Source organism: Sminthopsis crassicaudata, chromosome 6 (assembly GCF_048593235.1).
Source record: "Sminthopsis crassicaudata isolate SCR6 chromosome 6, ASM4859323v1, whole genome shotgun sequence".
NCBI classification, from domain to species: Eukaryota; Metazoa; Chordata; class Mammalia; order Dasyuromorphia; family Dasyuridae; genus Sminthopsis; species Sminthopsis crassicaudata.
Window position 1 is genome coordinate 119,506,299 of NC_133622.1, and position 22,260 is coordinate 119,528,558.

Here is a 22,260-nt window from a genome sequence, read left to right on the forward strand (position 1 = left end):
TTTTTTTTTTTTTTTTTTTTTTTTTTTAGCAAAAACTGGTATTTCCAAGGATTTTTGAGTAACTCTTTCAATCACATTGGATAAAGTCAGTTCAACCTTTCTCAAAGCTTCGAGCTTCTTTTGTAAGGTGACAATGAGTTTAAAACAGTTATCACCCCTAAAAACACCATATAATGGTTGTAATTGATAGTTAGTTAAGCGTAGCATCTATTGAATATCTCCTGTCAATTTCTGAAAGTCATTTAACGTGTTCAACATCTCTGTTCTTTAAAAAAGCTTTCGTATTGTAAGCACCCTAGGATAGTGAAAACCCTAAATATTGAAAAGGAGAGCGTTTTTGAACTTTTCTGGAGCTATATGCAATTTGTAGTTCCATAGTGTTTCCTTAGTGTGGTTCCTTAGTCTTTTGTACAGATGCTTCTAACATTTACTCCTCAGGTACACATCCCAAGATATAAAAATATAACTTTTGGAAATGCTTTTCTTACTGAAGTAAAATCAGCAGCCACATACATTTGACACATATTAGGGCTATTTTTAATTTCCTATGGCAAAACTGCCCCTTCAAATCTTTTATAAGGCTCAGCTAAATTAATGTGGGGTACTGAAAAGACAATGTTTTTCATATTGTCCTTATCTAGAGGGATAGAATAGAAATAATCCTTAATTTCTATAATTCAAAGAGTCCATTCTCTAGACATCTGAATAGGAGATGGAAGTCCAGGCTGCAGAATTTCCATAGTTTCTATATATTTATTTACTTTTCTTAAATAAGTCAACATCTTCCATTTTCCAGATTTCTTTTTACAACAAATACTGGGTAATTTTAAGGACTTAGAGAAGGTTATAAGTGTCCTTGGTCAAGTTGCTCCTGTATTATATCTAATAAGGTCTGAATTTTTTCACTTTGTAAGGGGCACTATTCTTTCCATACTGGTATATCAGTTTTCCATTCAATAGGAACAGATGAGAGGGCATAAAGTCCTTCAACAGCAGCCATGCCTAAAAAACTGAAGTACTCATTTGTTATCCTAACTGTTATAAGATATCTCTTCCCCATAGAGTGATGGGGATTTTATTTACTACAAATGGAGTAAAAACTCCTGTTTCACCTTCAAATGTCAATCTCAAAGGGGTAGCACTAACTTCAGCTGCTATTGATCCTCCTATGCCAGACATATAGGCATCTTCCTTAATCTTTGGCCAATGACTGGGCAACTTGTGACTTCTAATGACTGTATGATCTTCATCCATGTCAAACAATCCTCTCAGTGGAATGGCATTTACATAGATGTTGAGCATGGGACGGTCAGCTGTAACAGCTGTAATTTAGAATATCCCTGGATTCTGTTGTTGGGAGTCAGAATCTGGGCAAATGGAGTCTGTATCAGTAAACATGATGCTACTACTTATCCTGGTTGAAAAGTCATACATTGTCTACCTGTATTAGTGACTGCGATATTAGCTACACATTCCCCAGTTTTTCAAATCAGTGTAGAGATAGACACTGTTTTTAAACATTCTCAGGGGTGAAGCGGACAAGCCTAGAGGCAAAAAAATCCATATGCTGGAGAGGGACAAATTTCACCTTCCCAGGGGATATCTCAGGAGTCTCAGCTGCATAGAACCCTATTCTACCCAATTATAATTTCCTTCTCCCATCAGGTTGTTTCTTAGCTAATTGATCATGTCTGAGTACTGAACTTCTAAAAACTCTCTGAGTGTAACATCAGCTGCCATTATGCCCCAAGTGTTTTGGGTATTTTTGACCCACTTCCCATTTCCCTGAATCAGTCTACATTTTGATGTCTACTGGGAAACTCTGTTGCATTTTGGACATAGGGTTTTGGGTCTTGTTCTCCCACCCTATATTCTATGCCCAAAATGCCCTATTTTACCATATCATAAGCATTAACAAGTCTCTGCCAAAAGGGACCCTATTTTCCCATATTCAGATCTTGAAAAGTCTGCCTCTTAGTCTGGGTATAAAAGATATTTGTGCCTACTGTGGCACAGTGAGGAGCATCCTTGTCTAGAACTAGTATACTTCTTCTACAAACTTCAGTAGAATTTTCTTTAGCTAGTTGTCTTTTATAATTTCTGTTGCTATATTTTCACCAATTGTTTGTATGACAGCTGTCTGCAGATATCCCACAAAATCAGCAAAGGGTTCATTTGGACCTTGTACAATTTTCGTGAAGGCTTTCTCTCTAAATTGTCTTCCTGTGAGGGTGCCCCTTGTTTTGATAGCCACAGAAGCAATTTGTTCATATGCTGTCAAAGGGTAATTAATTTGTGCTAAAGTGTATGCATAACGATCTACACCTGTTAGTTGGTCAGAGGTGACTGATATATTAACTTCATGGTTGCCTATTTTGTTGGTCTTGTATTCTGCAGAGTTCACTATAATCAGAAAGCCACAACAAGTTTTGTCTAGGTTCTAAACATGTCCATGATATATATTTCCAATAATTAGGGGTTAAAATTTCAAAAGCCAAATTCTCTAATAACATCTTTACATAAGAAGATGTAGTAGATAAAGAATGAAAGCCTTTTTCAGATTTGATAATTTCTAAATTAAATGGAATATATTTTCTTTTTTCTTGACCTGAAGAGGCAAACTCTTCAGTCACATGGTACATTTCTATTTTTAAATCAGATATATCTTGTCTTTCATTTTTAGCTTTCATAAGTGGCCTTTGAAATACAATTACAACTTCCAGCCAAAATGGCAGAGAGGAGGCACACAGCTGCTTGAGCTCCCCATTTTCTCTCAGAATTTACTTCCATGACAAACCTCAGAATTAATGCTTGACTGGAAAAAAAAAAACTCACAAATAATTACCAACAGAAGACATCCATGAAATTCACCAGAAAAGGTCTGTGTTTGTTTGGGGGATGGGAAGAACAGCCTGGGCTCATACTGATGGCAAACAGGGAGTGTGAGGAAGGCAGCTCACACAGCAAAGACCTGAGGGGGGAGGGGTTTGATCTCTGCTGCTTATGGGCACTGACCTTTACACCAGTGTGGATATTCCATTTTGGCAGCAAGCCAGGATCAGCAGAGAAGGTGTAAACACTGGAGGTAAAGAATAAAACCCTGGAAAGCTAGCCAATCTCTGGAACTGGCCACCCCCACCCCCACCCCCACCTGGAGTGACTCAGCCCATTCTTAGAGGCTTAGAGCAAAGACACAACTCAGTCATTGCTATCCTGTTAGTGCCTCACTGCTGTCTCCTGCAGTCTATAGAGGAAGCCCAGTAACACTATCCAGCTGCATCCACTCCCAGAAACAGACCAATTTTATCTCTTATCAATTTGTTGTCTTTCATTCCGCTCTGAAAAAATGAACAAAAAATTTAAAACAGCTCTAACCATTGACAGCTTCTGCATGGATAGAGAGCAGACTTCAAAACCTGAGGAGACTAAAAGCAGACTGTCTCCAGAGGAATCCCCTAAGGGGGATATGATCTGATCCTCAATACACAAGACTCTCATAGAAGAAATCAAAAAGTCTCTCACAAGACAGCTAGAAGAGAAATGGAAAAAGGAAAGGGAAGCTTGGCAAGAAAGTCTGGAGAAGGCATCCTGAGTGGATAAAGAAATCAAATCATTGAGAAATAAAATTAGTGAATTGGAAAATGAAAACAGCTCTCTGAAAAATAAAATTCATGAAATGGAAAAAAATTCCATAGAAGAAAAAAAAAAAAACTTACTTAAAAAATCAATTGGACAATTACAAAAAGATATAAAAAAGTTAGTGAAGAAAATACATCATTAAAAATCAGAATTGCACAAGTAGAAATGAATGATTCAAGGAGAAACCAAGAATTAAATAAGCAAAACCAGAAAAATGAAACAATTGAAAAGAATGTCAAGTATGTTATTGGGAAGACAACAGCCCTGGAAAACAGATCCAGGAGAGACAATTTGTGAATACCTGGATTCCCTGAAAAATGTGAGGAAAAAAAGAGCCTGGACACTATTTTCTAGGAAATTATCAACGAGAATGGCCCAGACGGTTTAGAAACAGAGAGTAAAATACACATTGAAAAAATTCATCGATCAATTACTGAAAGGGACCCTAAAATCAAAATGCCAAGAAATATAGTGGCCAAGTTCAAGAATCATCAAACAAAGGAAAACATATTGGAAACTGATAGAAAAAATCAATTCAGATATAGAGGAGCCACAATAAAGATAACCCAGGATCTAGCAGGAGCCACATTAAAGGAGCAAATGCCTGGAATATGATATTCCAAAAAGAGTAAGGAACTTGGTATGCAGCAAGAATAACTTACACAGCAAAAATGAGCATCCTTTTCCAGGGAAGAAGATGGACATTTAACAAAATGAATGAATTCCAACTATTCTTGATGAAAAAAACCAGGCCTACACAAAATGTTTGATCTTAAAATTCAGAACTCAAGAGATTTCTAAAAAGGTAAAAAGAAATCTTGAGAACTATATATCTGACATAAAGATATGTAAAAAACACTTGTATAATTTGTCCTAGAAACTAGATGTGGAAAGGAAACTATATCATCTAAAAGGGTAATGTGGTGGTACTACATCTCATGAAGAGGCAAAGGTAAACTATTATATCTGAGAGAAAGAAAGGAGCGGGATGAACATAGTGTTTACCAATAGACATATTTAATTTATGGTGAAACTTCTTCCACTTCACTGAAAAGTGGGAGGGAAAAGTAAGCTAAGTGGAAGGGAATACAGAAATTCTGAAGAAAAGGGGTAAAATAGGAGGAGGAATTTTAAGGTGGGGAAGGGATACTAAAAAGGGAGGGATGTGAAAAGCAAGTGGTGCTCACAAGTTTAACACTGGGAAGGGGGGTAAGAGAGAAGGAAAGGAGAAAAGTATAAGCAGGGAGTAACAGGATGGCAAGCAATATAGAATTAGTCATTCTAACTATAAATGTGAATGGGATAAACTCCCCCATAAGAGGAAGCAGTTGGCAGACTGGATTAAAAGCCAGAATTATACTATATGTTGTTTACAGGAAACACACCTGAAACAGGATGATACATTCAGAATAAAGGTAAAAAGGTGGAGTCAAAAAAGCAGGGGTAGCCATCCTCATCTCAGATCAAGCAAAAACAACAATTGATCTAATTAAAAGAGATAAGGAAGGGCATTATGTCTTTCTAAAAGGTAGCATAGATAATGAAGCAGTATCAATATTAAACATATATGCACCAAGTGGTGGAGCATCTAATTTTTAAAAGAGAAATTAAGAGAGCTGCAAGAAGAAATAGATAGCAAAACTATATTAGCCGGAGATCAAAACCTTTCACTCTCAGAATTAGATAAATCAAACCATAAAATAAATAAGAAAGAAGTCAGAGGTAAATAGAATACTAGAAAACTTTGATATGATAGATCTTTGGTGAAAGCTAAATGGAGACAGAAAGGAGTACAGTTTCTTCACAGCAGTTCATGGAACTTATACAAAAGTTGATCATATACTAGGACATAAAAACCTCAAAATCAAATGCAGTAAGGTAGAAATAGTAAATGCATCCTTTTTGGACCACAATGCAATGAAAATTACATTCAATAAATAGCCAGGGGAAAAGAGACCAAAAATAATTGGAAACTAAATAATCTCATACTAAAGAATGACTGGGTGAAACAGCATATCATAGACATACTTAATAATTTCACCCAGAGAACATGTCAATAATGAGACATCATACCAAAATGTGTTGGATACAGCCAAAGCAGTAATAAGTGGAAGTTTTATATCTCTAGAGGCCTACTTGCATAAAATAGAGAAAGAAAAGGTCAACAAATTGGGTTTACAACTAAAATTGCTAGAAAAGGAACAAATTAAAACCCCCCAGGCAAACAGAAACTTTAAATTCTAAAAATAAAAGGTGAGATTAATAAAATTGAAAGTAAAAAAAAAACTATTGAATTAATTAATAAAACTAATTCCAAATCATTATTGATCAGAGAAATGCAAATTAAGACAACTCTGAGATACCACTACACACCTGTCAGATTGGCTAAGATGACAGGAACAAATAATGATGAATGTTGGAGGGGATGTGGGAAAACTGGGACACTGATGCATTGTTGGTGGAGTTGTGAAAGAATCCAACAATTCTGGAGAGCAATCTGGAATTATGCCCAAAAAGTTATCAAAATGTGCATATCCTTTGACCCAGCAGTGTTACTACTGGGCTTATATCCCAAGGAAATACTAAAGAGCGGAAAGGGACCTGTATGTGCCAAAATGTTTGTGGCAGCCCTTTTCATAGTGGCTAGAAACTGGAAAATGAATGGATGTCCATCAATTTGAGAATGGTTGGGTAAATTATGGTATATGAATGTTATGGAATATTATTGTTCTGTAAGAAATGACCAGCAGGATGAATACAGAGAGGCTTGGAGAGACTTATATCAACAGATGCTGAGTGAAATGAGCAGAACTAGGAGATCATTATACACTTCAACAATGATACTGTATGAGGATGTATTCTGATGGAAGTGGATATCTTCAACTTAGAGAAGAGCTAATCCAATTCCAACAGATCAATGATGGACAGAATCAGCTACACCCAGAGAAGAAACACTGAGAAATGAGTGTAAACTATTACCATTTTTTTGTTATTCTCCCCAAGTTATTTTTAACTTCCAAATCCAATTCTTCCTTTGCAACAACAACAATAACACACACACACACACACACACACACACACACACACACACACACACACACACACACACATATATATATATTGTATATTGTACCTAGGATATACTATAACATATTTAATATGTAAGGGAATGCCTGCCATCTAGGGGAGGGTGTGGAGGGAAGGAGGGGAAAATTGGAACAGAAGGGAATACAAGGGATAATGTTGTAAAATATTACCTATGCATATGTACTCTCAAAAAATGTTATAATTATAAAATTAATTTTAAAAAGAATATAAATACAATTACAAATTGTAATTTGTAAAATGTCCTAGGGGTGGACAAAGCTGCTGTATAGGTGGTGCTGATTGTATCCCTGACCCTCCCACTTCTTCTTCTCCCTCCACCCATAAAGGAGAAATTGAGGAGGGAGGGTCAGAGATGTAGAATGCCCTAAGCAGGCCTGCTTAGATGTAACTGAGCTGTGAAAGTGAGAAGCACCACACTTTTTAACCTTATTGGTATGGTACTTAAGATCCAACTTTCCATGCCTTTCAACTGCTCAGTCAGTACCATCTCCTCCCTCCTTTTTTTTTCCTCACACTTCCTTATATGGCTGTTCTCCTTAAAACTTTTAGAAAGGGAAAGCTGAACATGTCTTGAAATGCATTCAAAATATGATGAACACAGATTTCAAATGATTCCGATTTAAAACAGATGGGATTCTTATGAAATTGTAAAGAGGGAAGTTTACCCAGAGGAGATGGGAAACTTTTGAGAATGATATTCTGATGATGCAGAAGAGACTTTGGTGAAGTGGAAAAGAGAAAGTCATCTAAAGAAACAGACCCTGGTGCACAAAAACCTTAGTGACCAAATTGAACTATTAAAAAGAAATATCAGAGGTGAAAGCAAAGATGGGTCATAGATAGTGACTTCAAAAGCTTGGAATAGTGGGGGAAGTCTGGAGGAGATATAAGACCCTTCAGCCCAGAGAAAACCTCCCACCTGTTGCCCTCTATATCTTTTATCATGATTACAAAAAGAAATTGTTGAGGGGAGTTTGATATAGACATCCCTTTTAATGCATTTTGTGCTTTGTCTGAAACTGAGAATAATCCAAATGTTCAGTTTTCCTGAAATAGTAATTCTCTTTAACTTTTAAACTTATCCCACACAAAAGTTTATGTAGTTTTAAAGCTGAAGATATTGATCACTCAGGTAATTATATTGCTCATGCATAAATATGTTAGGATTACTAGGTGAGAACTCAGGTTGTCTGGACAGTGACAAGATGAGAATTCAGGTTGTCTGGACAATTACAAGGTGAGAACTCAGGTTGACTTGATAGAAGGAGCAAGCTCATTGGCTGAAGTGGTTCTTCCCAGAAGCCCTTGCATTATCCCACACCCATTCTCTGGGAGGATAAAAGAGGCAACATTGGGCCTAGAGAGCAGATTAGACTGGAGAAGGACAAGAGTTAAAGAGGAGAAGTCTCTGCATTACATCAGGCCTGACAGGGCTCTCTGCAGGAAGGGAAGTCACTTGTCTGGACAAGAGTTAACAGCAACTGCCTGGAGACAACGGTTCACTACAGGAAGAAGAATCTGTCTGAGAGATTTGAGTTGACACAGCAGATCTCTTCCCAGAGAGCGATTGGCAGCTTCTGGAGACAACAGCATGCTACATAAATACACCCAGGGATTAATATATTATGGAGGTTACAGTGAAGTATAATTCAAAGGCCAACAGAGGGTTACCTATAAAGGGAACCTCCACCATCTATCCAAACTCAGCAAGTCTCTCTGAGGGCTTTGTCTCCCCCCACCCCAAAACAAAGAAAGCATGGGTCAGGTTATAATATGAGAAAATAGGTGTGTAAATTATAAGCCATTATAAATTTAATATTCATTGCAAAGGATATAACATTACAGATAAATTAGATGAGTCGGAATCTCCTACATCTTTAAACTCCTCTCTGGGAGCAAACTGAGTAATTTGGACAGCTCCGTTAACTCTTTCCTTTCAGTGTATAGGATCTGGAATCAGAGCACGTTGGAGCAAATCCCTAATTTAACTCTTACTACCCTTCTAAACCATTAGCAAGTCATCAAAACTCATTGTGCCTCTATTTCCTCATCTGTAAACTAAATAGGGGATGGACTGAACTGTCTTGGTGGTTCTTTGAGGTTTGAATCCATGATATTATGAACTCTATTTTGTTGTCTAACTCCATTAAATAAGGAATCATCTAAAAACAAATGTCTTCACCTGTTCATTGTCAATTTAAATGAATGAATGAACATCCTTTCACCAAAGTGTTACTCAACAGTACCATTATTTGAATTCTTTTTTTAATAATAAATATTTTCAACAGGTTATCTTATAGTATAGAAAGGAGGATGGATTTAATATCCAGGTTCAAATGCTGGATTTGGAATCTAGATTCAAATGGTAGTTCTGTTTCCTGCAGTCATGTGACACCTCTGGAATTCAGTTTTTGTTTTATTTCATAAAATTGGGCTAGAAGATCTGTGAAGATTAGGTGATAACTTGGTTGTCTAATTTAGCATGGTACTTAATAATTCTCGAGCTCACAACTTTAGTTCATACCTTTAGTTCAAACCTTTAAAGGAGTTTACACCTTTAAAAGGAGCTAGTTCATTGGTTGTAGGAGTTCCTACAAGCCCATTCTCTGGGAAGATAAAAGGAGGCAACATTGAGTCTTGAGAGCAGTCTGGATTGGCTCAAGAACAAGACTTCCTAGGAGAACTTCAAGTAAGCTGGAGGAGATTCTGAGCCAGCATTCAGCAAGAAGAGGATTCGAGATTCTACTTTCACTCTGGCTGGAGGTTCCAGAAGCCTCCTAAGGAACCTGCTCACGAAGAAAAGGATTTACAGAAAAGAAACCTACTCCTAGAGAAGGATTACAATTGAGAGACAACAGAACATTTACTATTTCGGGCGCCAAAATGTCAAGTCCAAGCTAGCTCCCTCTGAAGGGCTCAGAATAAGTCCTTGCCCCAAGTTGGGCTCCAAATTGTAATCTTAACAAAGATCCCTTTCAATATGTGATCCCATGAACTGAGTTTGCTTTTTTCATTCCCCTCTAAGTTATTCCCCATAACTGTAAAGGACATATACTCTCACATGTCACATTTCATATGAGAAGCAAAAGCTTAATGATGTCACATTCCTAACATCACATAAATAGTGACAGAAATAGCATTCAAATCTAGATTATCTGGCTCCAAACTATAAATGCTTCAGTTGAACTAGGTATTTTGTTAATATTGAAGAAAATTTTAAACATTATTTAAAGACATTTACTAGTTGTTGGTGCTTATTTCATGTTAAATATAAACAGGAGAGTAACATAGAGTAACATAATTTATTCTATGGAGTCTCCTAATCATACAGTTGCAAATCATTGGCAATAATGACAAGCACTAAGAATTACTTTCTCATGTATTATAACACCAATTTTATTCATCTGAACTGTGGTAAATCATGAAGCAAACCACCCTGTTAGGTTCTTACTAAGTGCTAATGAGATAATGAGATATTAGGTTCTTACTAAGTGCTAAGTTGGTACTTAACAAATCTAGTTCTGGCCTTTAGGAAAGTTTTACTCCTGTGAACTCCTGGGGAGGAGCTTGCATGTTTAGGAGAAGCAAGTTCATTGGCTGAAGTAATTTTCCCAGAAGTCCTTGCGTTATCCCACGCCCATTCTCTGGGAGGATAAAAGAGGGCAGCACTTGAGAGATTGAGAGTCTTGTCTGTGCCAAACCTGGGGCTGCTCTCTGGAGGACAGAAGAGTCTCTACACAAGGTCAGAGTTGGAGGCAGTTGAAACAGCAGATCTCCTCCCAGAGAGTGATCTGCAGTTTCTGGAGACAACAGCACATTACACCACCCCTTCACAGTCTAGTTCCCAGTCTGTTCTTTTGGCAAAGATGCTCTTATTTTACAAACTCAAATAATTCAGGCATTAACAGCCAGCAAGTATTTCACTTGCCAAATAAATAGTTAAATAATTTCCAAATCCCAAAACATTACCAAAAAAAAAAAAAAAAAAAAGTATAAAATATGGCAATCTTTGATCAGGAATATCAATGATATTCAAAGAGAGATATATTCAAAAGAATAGCAGGACTAAGAATTTCAGGCATCACCCCTCTGGGACCAATAAATAATGACACCCTTTTATTCATATACCTCAATATATGTTTTTTTTTTCTGAATTCTGTATATAACTAACATTTGGTTTACATTTAAAAAACAAAAATAACTAAGCCTATTGCTATACATTATAGAAATATGGTTCCATTTTAATAAAATTTGTATAAAAGAACAATTTTCATATGCTTTCAAGACCTTTAAAATATGGTTATACTTGCAATCACCACTTTTCCTTTACATAGATTTTTCCACTATCTACTAATATGATATTAAACTCAAATAGTTTAGACAAAATTAAACTATTATTATAAGAAACTCCTTATTAGTTGAGAGATGGCATGTTGGATAGGGTGGAGAAGGTTGTATTATTGAAGGAGGGAAAGGAAAAAGGGAGGATGTAAGATTAAGCATTCACAGAAACAGCCATGAACAAACTATAGGAAGAGTACAGAGTGATGTGGAAAAGACTAGAGAAACCCATCTAAACCACCACCTCAATTTTATAGATAAGATAAGCAAACACCTAGAAAGGTCAAGTGACTTGTCTAGTCAAACAGATAACAATCTTCAGAGATAACATATGAACCCAGGCCCTATAATTCAAAATTCAGTGCTCCTTTTATTGTGCTATGGAGGGTGGATAGAGAAATTCTTAACAAATGAGTTACCATAGCCAGGGGAAGGAAGCAAAAGACAAGCCAAGAGACTCAGATAAAAAAACTTAGCTCCCTTTAACAGAACAAAAAAAAAAAAAGAAGAAGAAGAAAGAAAGGAAGAAAGAAAGGAAGGAAGGAAGGAAGGAAGGAAGGAAGGAAGGAAGGAAGGAAGGAAGGAAGGAAGAAAGAAAGAAAGAAAGAAAGAAAGAAAGAAAGAAAGAAAGAAAGAAAGAAAGAAAGAAAGAAAGAAAGAAAGAAAGAAAGAAAGAAAGAAAGAAAGAAAGAAAGAAAGAAAGAAAGAAAGAGGGAGGGAGGGAGGGAGGGAGAAAGGAAGGAAGGAAGGAAGGAAGGAAGGAAGGAAGGAAGGAAGGAAGGAAGGAAGGAAGGAAGGAAGGAAGGAAGGAAAAAAAGAAAGAAAAAGAAAAATTATTTGTAGTAATTAAAAATAAACAAATAATAAACCAGGAAAATAACTGAGAAATATAGCTTTCAGCTTCAACTAAAGATTCTCATGAGATTTTTGTCAATTGCTGTGCTCTTTCTTTTTTTTTTTTGATATCAAATGTTTCCGATAATCCTCCTCACTCTGAAAATTGAACCATATTCAGTTTTTGAAAACTAAATCACATATGTGGGGAACTAATATATCAGAACTATAAGAAAAAGGACCTTTCTTGTTGTTTGTTTCATTTGGTTTGTTTGTTTTGAGTGAGAGAGAATGAAACATAGCTCCTTCCTCAGCAAGCTTTGCATTCCTGGGGGGGGGGGTATGAAAATAGTTCCCCCTCTGATGTTTTACAGTGGCATAGTTGGAGGAAGTAGGCTTGAAAGGACATGTTTGATGTAGAATTTTCCTCATTGCCTAGTAGCTCAATTCTTTGTCATTTAAAATATTTTCCTTCTGCATTTATACAAATAAATTTCTCTGGTCTCATTTACTTCAAGCTGAAATAAATAGATTAAAAATATCATCCATTGACCTTTTAAAAATACCATAGAACAAGCACTACGCCCAAAGTGTTCTCACTAATTGGACTCAATACTTGAAAGCAACTTAGTACTCAAGCAATTTGTAAGGGAAAAACATATTGAAATATATCATAATAACTTTTTATATTAAAAAATTAATCTTTTTTATTAATTTTTATAATTATAACAGTTTTTGACAGTACATATGCAAAGGTAATTTTTTTTTACAACATTATCCCTTGTACTTCCTTCTGTTCTGAATTTTCCCCCTCCTTCCCTCCACACTTTGCCCTGGATGGCAGGCATTCCCATACATATTAAATATCTTATAGTATATCCTAGGTACAATATATATGGGCAGAACCGAATTTTGTTGTTGTTGTTGTTGTTGTTGTTGTTGCAAAGGAAGAATTGTATTCAGAAGGTAAAAATAATCTGGGAAGAAAAACAAAACAAAACAACAACAACAACAACAACAACAAAAAAAAACAAATGAACAAAAAATGCTCACAGTTTACAATCATTTCCCAGTGTTCCTTTTGTAGCTGATTCTGTCCATCATTGATAAATTGGAATTGGATTAGCTCTTCTCCATGTTGAAAATATCCACTTCCATCAGAATACATCCTCATACAATATCATTGTTGAAGTGTATAATGATCTCCTAGTTCTGCTCATTTCACTCAGCATCAGTTGATGTCTCTCCAAGACGGTATGTATTCCTCCTGTTGGTCATTTCTTACAGAACAATAACATTCCATAACATTCATATACCATAATTTACCCAACCATTCTCAAATTGATGGACATCCATTCATTTTCCAGTTTCTAGCCACTATGAAAAGGGCTGCCACAAACATTTTGGCACATACAGGTCCCTTTCCCTTCTTTAGTATTTCCTTGGGATATAAACCCAGTAGTAACACTGCTGGGTCAAAGGGTATGCACATTTTGATAACTTTTTGGGCATAATTCCAGATTGCTCTCCAGAATGTTTGGATTCTTTCACAACTCCACCAACAATGCATCAGTGTCCCAGTTTTCCCATAACCCCTCCAACATTCATCATTATTTGTACCTGTCATCTTAGCCAATCTGACAGGTGTGTAGTGGTATCTCAGAGTTGTCTTAATTTGCATTTCTCTGACCAATAGTGATTTGGAACACTCTTTCATATGAGTAGAAAGAGTTTTAATTTCATCATCTGAAAAATGTCTGTTCATATCCTTTGACCATTTATCAATTGCCTTGATTTCTTATACATTAAAGTCAAAAGTCAATTCTCTGAATATTTTGGAGATGAGGCCTTTATCAGAACCTTTACCTGTAAAAATGTTTTCTTGATTTGTTAATTCCCTCCTAATCTTGTTTGCATTAGTTTTGTTTGTGCAGAAACTTTTTAATTTGGTGTAATCAAAATTTTCTATTTTGTGATCAATAATGGTCTCTAGTTCTCCTTTGGACACAAATTCCTTCCTCCTCCAAAAGTCTGAGAGGTAAACTATCCTATGTTCCTCTGATTTATTTATGATTTCATTCTTTATGCCTAAATCTTGGACCCATTTTCATCTTTCTTAATATGTGGTGTTAAATGTGGGTCCATGCCTAGTATCTGCCATACTAATTTCCAACTTTCCCAGCTGTTTTTGTCAAATAATGAATTCTTATCCCAAAAGTTGGGATCTTTGGGTTTGTCAAACACTAGATTGCTATTTTTATTCACTAACTTGCCCTGTGAACCTAACCTATTCCACTGATCAACTAGTCTAATTCTTAACCAATACCAAATGTTTTTGGTGACTGTTGCTTTATACTATAGTTCTAGGTCAGGTACAGCTAGACCACCTTCATTTAATTTTTTTTTTCATTACTTCCCTTGACATTCTCGACTTTTTGTTGCTCCATATGAATTCTGTTGTTATTTTTTTTCTAGGTCATTAAAATAGTTTATTGGGAGTCTGATTGGTATAGCACTAAATAAATAGATTAGTTTAGGGAGTATTTTCACCTTAATTATTTTCACTCAGCCTATCCAAGAGCACTCAATGTATTGGCAATCATTTAAATCTGACTTTATTTTTGTGGCAAGTGTTTCATAATTTTGCTCATATAATTCTTGACTTTCCTTTGGTAGATATATTCCCAAATATTTTATACTATCAACTGTTATTTTGAATGGCATTTGTCTTTGTATCTCTTGCTCTTGGATTGTGTTGGTAATGTATAAAAATGCTGAGGATTTATGTGGAATTATTTTGTATCCTGCAACTTTGCTAAAATTCTGAATTATTTCTAATAGCTTTTTAGCAAAGTCTTTGGGGTTCTCTAAGTATACCATCATGTTATCTGCAAAGGGTGATAGTTTGATTTCCTCATTTCCTAATTCTAATTCCTTGAATCTCTTTCTCAGCTCTTATTCCAGAGGCTAGCATTTCTAATAGTTTATTGAATAATAATGGTGATAGAGGGCAACATTGTTTCACTCCTGATCTTACAGGGAAAGGTTCTAGTTTATTGCCATTACATATGATGTTTACTGAAAGTTTTAAATATATGCTCATTATTTTAAGGAACAGTCCATTTATTCTTATATTCTCAAGCGTTTTTAGTAGGAATGGATGTTGGATTTTATCAAATCCTTTTTCTGCATCTATTGAGATGATCATATGATTTTTATTAATTTGATTATTAATATGGTCAATTATACTAATAGTTTTCCTAATATTAAACCAGCCCTGCATTCCTGGTATAAATCCCACTTGGTCATAGTGTATTATCCTGGGTATGATTTTCTGAAGTCTTTTTGCTAATATCTTATTTAAGATTTTGGCATCAATATTCATTAAGGAGATTGGTCTATAGTTTTCTTTCTCAGTTTTCAATATACCTGGTTTAGGTATCAATACCATGTCTGTGTCCTAAAAGGAATTTGGTAGGACTTCTTCAATCCCTATTTTTTCAAATAGTTTATATAGCATTAAAATTAGTTGTTCTTTAAATGTTTGGTACAATTCACATGTAAATCCATCTGATCCTCGGGTTAATAGATTGTTCTATTTCTTTTTCTGAGATGGGACTATTGAGACTACTTCCTTCTTCCTCTGTTAATTGGGGCAAGCTATATTTTTGAAGGTATTCTTCCGTTTCATTTAAGTTACTGAATTTATTGGCACAAAGCTGACCAAAGTAGCTCTAACTATTGTTCTAATTTCCTCTTCATTAGTGGTGAATTCTCCCTTTTCATTTTCAAGACTAACAATTTGCTTGTTCTCTTTCCTTTTTTTAATCAGGTTTACTAACAGTTTGCCTACTTTGTTGTTTCTTTCATAGAACCAACTCTTAGTTTTATTAATTAATTCAATTTTTTTTACTTTCAATTTTATTAATATCACCTTTTATTTTTAGAATTTCAAGTTTCGCATTTGTCTGGGGGTTTTTAATTTGTTCATTTTCTAGCAATTTTAGTTGTAAGCCCAATTCATTGACCCTCTCTTTCTCTCTTTTATGCAAGTAGGCCTCTAGAGATATAAAACTTCCCCTTATTACTGCTTTGGCTGTATCCCACATAGTTTGGTATGATGTCTCATTATTGTCATTTTCTCTGGGTGAAATTATTAATTATGTCTATTATATGCTGTTTTACCCAATCATTCTTTAGTATAAGATTATATAGTGTCCAATTATTTTTTGGTCTATTTTCCCCTAGCTTTTTATTAAATGTAATTTTGATTTCATTGTGGTCTGAAAAGGATGCATTTACTGTTTTTGCCTCAGTGCATTTGATTTTGGGGTTTTTATGTCCTAGTATATGATCAATTTTTGTATAAGTTCCATGAACTGCTGAGAAGAAAGTATAATCCTTTCTGTCTCCATTTAGCTTTTGCCAAAGATGTAACATATCAAACTTTTCTAGTATTCTATTTACCTCTTTGACTTCTTTCTTATTTATTCTCTGGTTTGATTTATCTAATTCTGAGAGTGCAAGGTTTTGATCTCCGGCTATTATAGTTTTGCTGTTTATTTCTTCTTGCAGCTCTCTTAATTTCTCTTTTAAGAATTTAGATGCTGGCAAAGATGGCGCAGAAGATACAAGTGATTTTGTGAGCTCCCTTCTTCCCTCATTACCAATTAGTTAAATCAGCCTCAAAAATAATGCTGGACAGATAGAAACCACAAGGACTGGAAGCACGACGTACCAGCTGAAGAGAATCTGGAGTTTCAACAAAAAAGGTCGGTTCTCAGGGGAGGAAGAAAAAAGGCCAGCACAGACAGGGTGAGGTGCTAGCACACTGTGCCGATGTGGCTGGGGAGGGCTCTGGGGTCAGAGAAGCCACTGAGATAGAGAAATCTGGCACAGGCTGTTAGCTCTTCTCTGCTAATAAAACAGCACCTCAGAAGAGAAATCAAGCCACTTTAAGATATAAAACCAGATACTAGAACCACCCAATCTGGAAGTGACCTAACAGATCTCGGCACAGCAGTGCGCTTGGCTTCTGCTGCCTGGGCTTCACCTGGGGGTAGTTAAGAGCTTGAAAAGCAGAGACACGGCCCAAGGCAACAACTAATTCACATAGTCCCTGGCTTGACTGGAGGCTGTGGAACTCAGTCATGGAAGTCCAGAGAAGCAGAACCTTTGAAATACAGACCGAGGTTTCTGGGCAGACACTTCCAGTTTGAGCGTAGGGGCTTTTCACACCAGCTGCTGATATCCAAGCCCCTTGGGACGCATTGCCTGGGCTTTGTGTCTCCTTTACTGCTCAGTCTTAAATCTCAGGGAAGTTGCTGGGACACACAGCGAACTCAAAGCACAGCCTTACTAATTACCTTTGAGGCACTTCCAGGGAGGGGGTGGGGACCTCTCTCCCAGAGCTCTCTCTTAGCTCAGGCACAGGAGCCACTGCATCCATCCAGTCTGGGAGGAAGCTGGTAAAGAAATAAATAAATAAACTTTTTACCCCAAGGACAGACCCCAAAAGATTGCTTAACCATAAGTAAAAAGCCCAAAAAAACTATTGATTCTTTCTACACAGAGAAAGAGCAGGTATCAAACCCCGAGGAAGTTAACAGCAGAGAGTCAGCAGATAACAGCCTAAAGGAGAACGATAACTGCCCCCCATCACATAACTCTCTCCTAGAAGAGACTATTAAAAAAATTAAGAGATTTTGAAGAAAAATGGGGAAGTAAAGAGAAGCTGTGATAGAGAATAACAACGTTCTGAAATTTGAGTTGGAAAAAATAAAGAATTCACAGGAGATTCAGGGAAACAAAATTTGTAAATTAGAAAAGGTTAAAAAATCACAGGAAAGTAGGATTTCTGAATTGGAAAAGATAAAAAAATCTCAAGAAAATAGGATTTCTGAATTGGAAAAAGAAATAATTCTCTAAAAAAATAGGGAAATTAAAAAAAATTCAATAGAGCAAAATCATTCATTTAAAAGCTCAATTGGGCATATACAAAAAGAACTAAAAATGTGAAGGAAGAAAATAACTCATTAAAATCAGTATCAAAAAAAATAGAAATTAATGATTCGTTGAGAACCCAAGAATCAGTCCAACAAAACAAAAAAACTGAAAAGCTGGAGAATAACATCAAATACTTACTGGGAAAATCTATAGACCTGGAAAATAGATCTAGAAGAGATAATCTGAGGATCATTGGGCTTCCTGAAAACTATGACCAAAAGAAGAGCCTAGATTCTATTTTACAGGAAATCATTAAAGAAAACTGTCCAGAGATAATAGAAACAGAAGGGAAAATAAATAGTCATTGAAAGAATTCATAGAACTCTTTCTGAAAAAGACCCTAAAAAAAGAACACCAAGCAATATTTTAGCTAAGCTGCAGAATTACCACACAAATGAGAAAATCTTGCAAACAGCTAGAAAAAAACAATTTAAATACCAAGGGGCCACAATAAGGGTAATTCAAGATCTGGCTGCTTCCACATTCAAAGAACAAAGGGCCTGGAACCTGATATTCCAAAAGGCAAAGGAATAAGGATTGCCACCAAGAATAAACTACCCAGCTAAATTTAGCATTTTGGTCCATGGAAGAAGATGGTCCTTCAATGAAACAGAGGAATTCCATTTGTTTCTAAGAAAAAACAAGACTTAAACAAAAAAATTTGATTTACATCCACAAGATTAAAGAAAAACAGAAAACGGTAAACAGAACTCTTGAGAACTGTATCTCTGTTGTGGATATATAGAAAGTCTGCATGGATAATTTGACTTTACTGATATAAATAAAAGGGGGAGAAGTAAAGGGAAGGGTGTAGTATCAGAAAAAGGGGAACGAGTGATAAAAAGAGGGAAATTGCATCCCAGGAAAAGGCATAGAAAATATACCATATATGAGGGAATTTAGAGAGGGGGAGAAACATTTTGTGATTCTTACTCTCCTCAGAAGAGGCTCAAAGAGTAAATAATTGACATATTTATTTTTCAGAGAATTCTTTCTCACCTCATTAAAAGGGGGGGAGAGGAAAAGGGAAAAGGAAAAGGTGAAAAAGGGAAGGGACTTGGAAGGAGGGGGGAGGGATAATATGATTGCAATAAATGCAGAATTAATAATTTTAACTGTTAATGTGAACTCACATCAAACAGAGACAGATAGCAGACTGGATCAAAAGTCAGAACGCTACAATATGTTGTTTACAAGAAACACACTTAAAGCAGGGAGATACATACAGAATAAAGATAAAAGACCCTAAAAAATAACACCACGGAATATAGTGGCTAAGCTGCAGAATTACCACACAAAGGAGAAAATCCTGCAAGCAGCTAGAAAAAAACAATTTAAATACCAAGGTGCCACAATAAGGGTCACTCAAGATCTGGCTGCCTCCACATTAAAAGATAGAAGGGCCTGGAACCTGATATTCCGTAAGGCAAAAGATCAAGGACTGCAACCAAGAATGAACTACCCAGCTAAGTTTAGCATCTTTTTTCCATGGAAGAAGATGGTCATTCAATGAAATAGAGGAATTCTATATGTTTCTAAGAAAAAAACCAGACTTAAACAAAAATTTGATCTAAATCCACAAGACTGAAGAAAAACAGTAAAAGGTACACAGAACCCTTGAGAACTGTAACTCTGTTGTGGGTATATAAAAAGTACTCATGGATAATTTGATTTTACTGATATAAAAGAAAAAAAGGGGGGTGCAGTAAAGGGAAGGAGGTCGTTTCAGAAAAAGGGGAAGGAATGATAAAAAGAGGGAAACTACATCCCAGGAAGAGGCATAGAAAATACACCATATCTGAGGGAATTTAGTGAGGGGGAGAATCATTGTATGAATCTTACTCTCATCAGGAGAGGCTCAAAGAGAAAATAATTAACATATTTGTTTTTCAGAGAATTTTCTCTCACCTCATTAAAAGGGGGGAGAGGAAAAGGGAAAAGGAAAAGGAGAATAAGTGAAGGGACTTGGAGGGAGGAGGGAGGGATACTAAAAAAAAGGGAGGGCTGCGCGTCACAAGGGGGATCTGTAAATTCAATATTGGGGAAGGGATTCAGGGGGGTCAAGGGAAAAAGCATAATCTGGGGATAATATGATGGCAGGAATTACAGAATTAGTAATTTTAACTGTAAATGTGAATGGGATGAATGCTCCCATCAAACGGAGACGGATAGCAGATTGGATCAAAAATCAGAACCCTACAATATGTTGTCTACAGGAAACACACTTAAAGCAGGGAGATACATACAGAGTAAAGGTAAAAGGTTGGAGCAGAATCTATTATGCTTCAGGTAAAGCCAAAAAAGCAGGGGTAGCTATCCTTATCTCAGATCAAGCAAAAGCAGAAGTTGATCTAATTAAAAGAGATAAGGAAGGAAACTATATACTGCCGAAAGGTAGCATAAATAATGAAGCCATATCGATACTAAACATATATGCACCAAGTGGTATAGCATCTAACTTTCTAAATGAAAAGTTAAGAGAGTTGCAAGAAGAAGTAGACAGTAAAACCATAATAGTGGGAGATCTCAACCTTGCACTCTCAGATTTAGACAAATCAAACCACAAAACAAACAAGAAAGAAATTAACAAAGTAAATAGAACATTAGAAAAACTAGGTATGATAGACCTTTGGAGAAAACTGAATGGCAATAGAAAGGAATATACTTTCTTCTCAGCAGTTCATGGATCCTATACAAAAATTGACCATATATTAGGACATAAAGACCTCAAAATTAAATGTAGGAAGGCAGAAATAATAAATGCCTTCTTCTCAGACCACAATGCAATAAAAGCTACATTCAGTAAAAAGTTAGGGATAAATAGACCAAAAAGTAATTGGAAACTGAATAATCTCATCTTAAAGAATGACTGGGTGAAAGAGCAAATTATAGAAACAATTAATAATTTCACCCAAGATAATGACAATGATGAGACATCATACCAAAATCTGTGGGATGCAGCTAAAGCAGTAATAAGGGGAAATTTTATATCTTTAGAGGCTTATTTGAAGAAAATAGAGAAAGAGAAGATTAACGAATTGGGCTTGCAACTTAAAAGGCTAGAAAAAGACTAAATTAAAAACCCCCAACCAAAAATTAAACTTGAAATACAAAAAGTAAAAGGAGAAATCAATAATATTGAAAGTAAAAAAAACTATTGCATTAATAAATAAAACCAAGAGTTGGTTTTATGAAAAAGCCAATAAAATAGATAAATCGTTGGTAAATTTGATCAGAAAAAACAAAGAGGAAAATCAAATTGTTAGTCTTACAAATAAAAAGGGGGATCTTTCCACCAATGAAGAGGAAATTAGAGAAATAATAAGGAGTTACTTTGCCCAAATTTATGCCAATAAATTAGATAACTTAAGTGAAATGGATGACTTCCTCCAAAAATATAGGCTCCCTAGATTAACAGAGGAGGAAGTAAATTGCTTAAATAATCCCATTTCAGAAAAAGAAATAGAACAAGCTATTAATCAACTCCCCAGGAAAAAATCCCCAGGACCAGATGGATTCACATGTGAATTCTACCAAACATTTAAAGAACAATTAGCCCCAATGTTATATAAATTATTTGAAAAAATAGGGGATGAAGGAGTCCTACTAAACTCCTTTTATGACACAGACATGGTACTGAAACCTAAACCAGGTCGATCGAAAACTGAGAAAGAAAATTATAGTCCAATTTCCTTAATGAATATTGATGCTAAACTCTTAAATAAGATATTAGCAAAAAGACTTCAGAAAATCATCTCTAGGATAATACACTATGATCAAGTAGGATTTATTCCAGGAATGCTGGGCTGGTTTAATATTAGGAAAACTATTAGTATAATTGAACATATTAATAATCAAATTAATAAGAACCATATGATCATCTCAATAGATGCAGAAAAAGCATTTGACAAAATCCAACATCCATTCCTACTAAAAACTCTCGAGAGTATAGGAACAAATGGACTATTCCTTAGAATAATCAGGAGCATATATTTAAGACCATCAGTAAGCATAATATGCAATAGAAATAAACTACAACCTTTCCCAGTAAGATCAGGAGTGAAACAAGGTTGCCCACTATCACCATTTCTATTCAATATAGTACTAGAAACGCTAGCCTCGTCAATAAGAGCCGAGAAAGGGATTCGAGGAATTAGAGTAGGAAATGAGGAAATCAAACTATCACTTTTTGCAGATGACATGATGGTATACTTAGAGAACCCCAAAGACTCTGCTAAAAAGCTACTAGAAATAATTCAAAATTTCAGCAAAGTGGCAGGATACCAAATAAATCCACATAAATCCTCAGCATTTTTATATATCACTAACAAA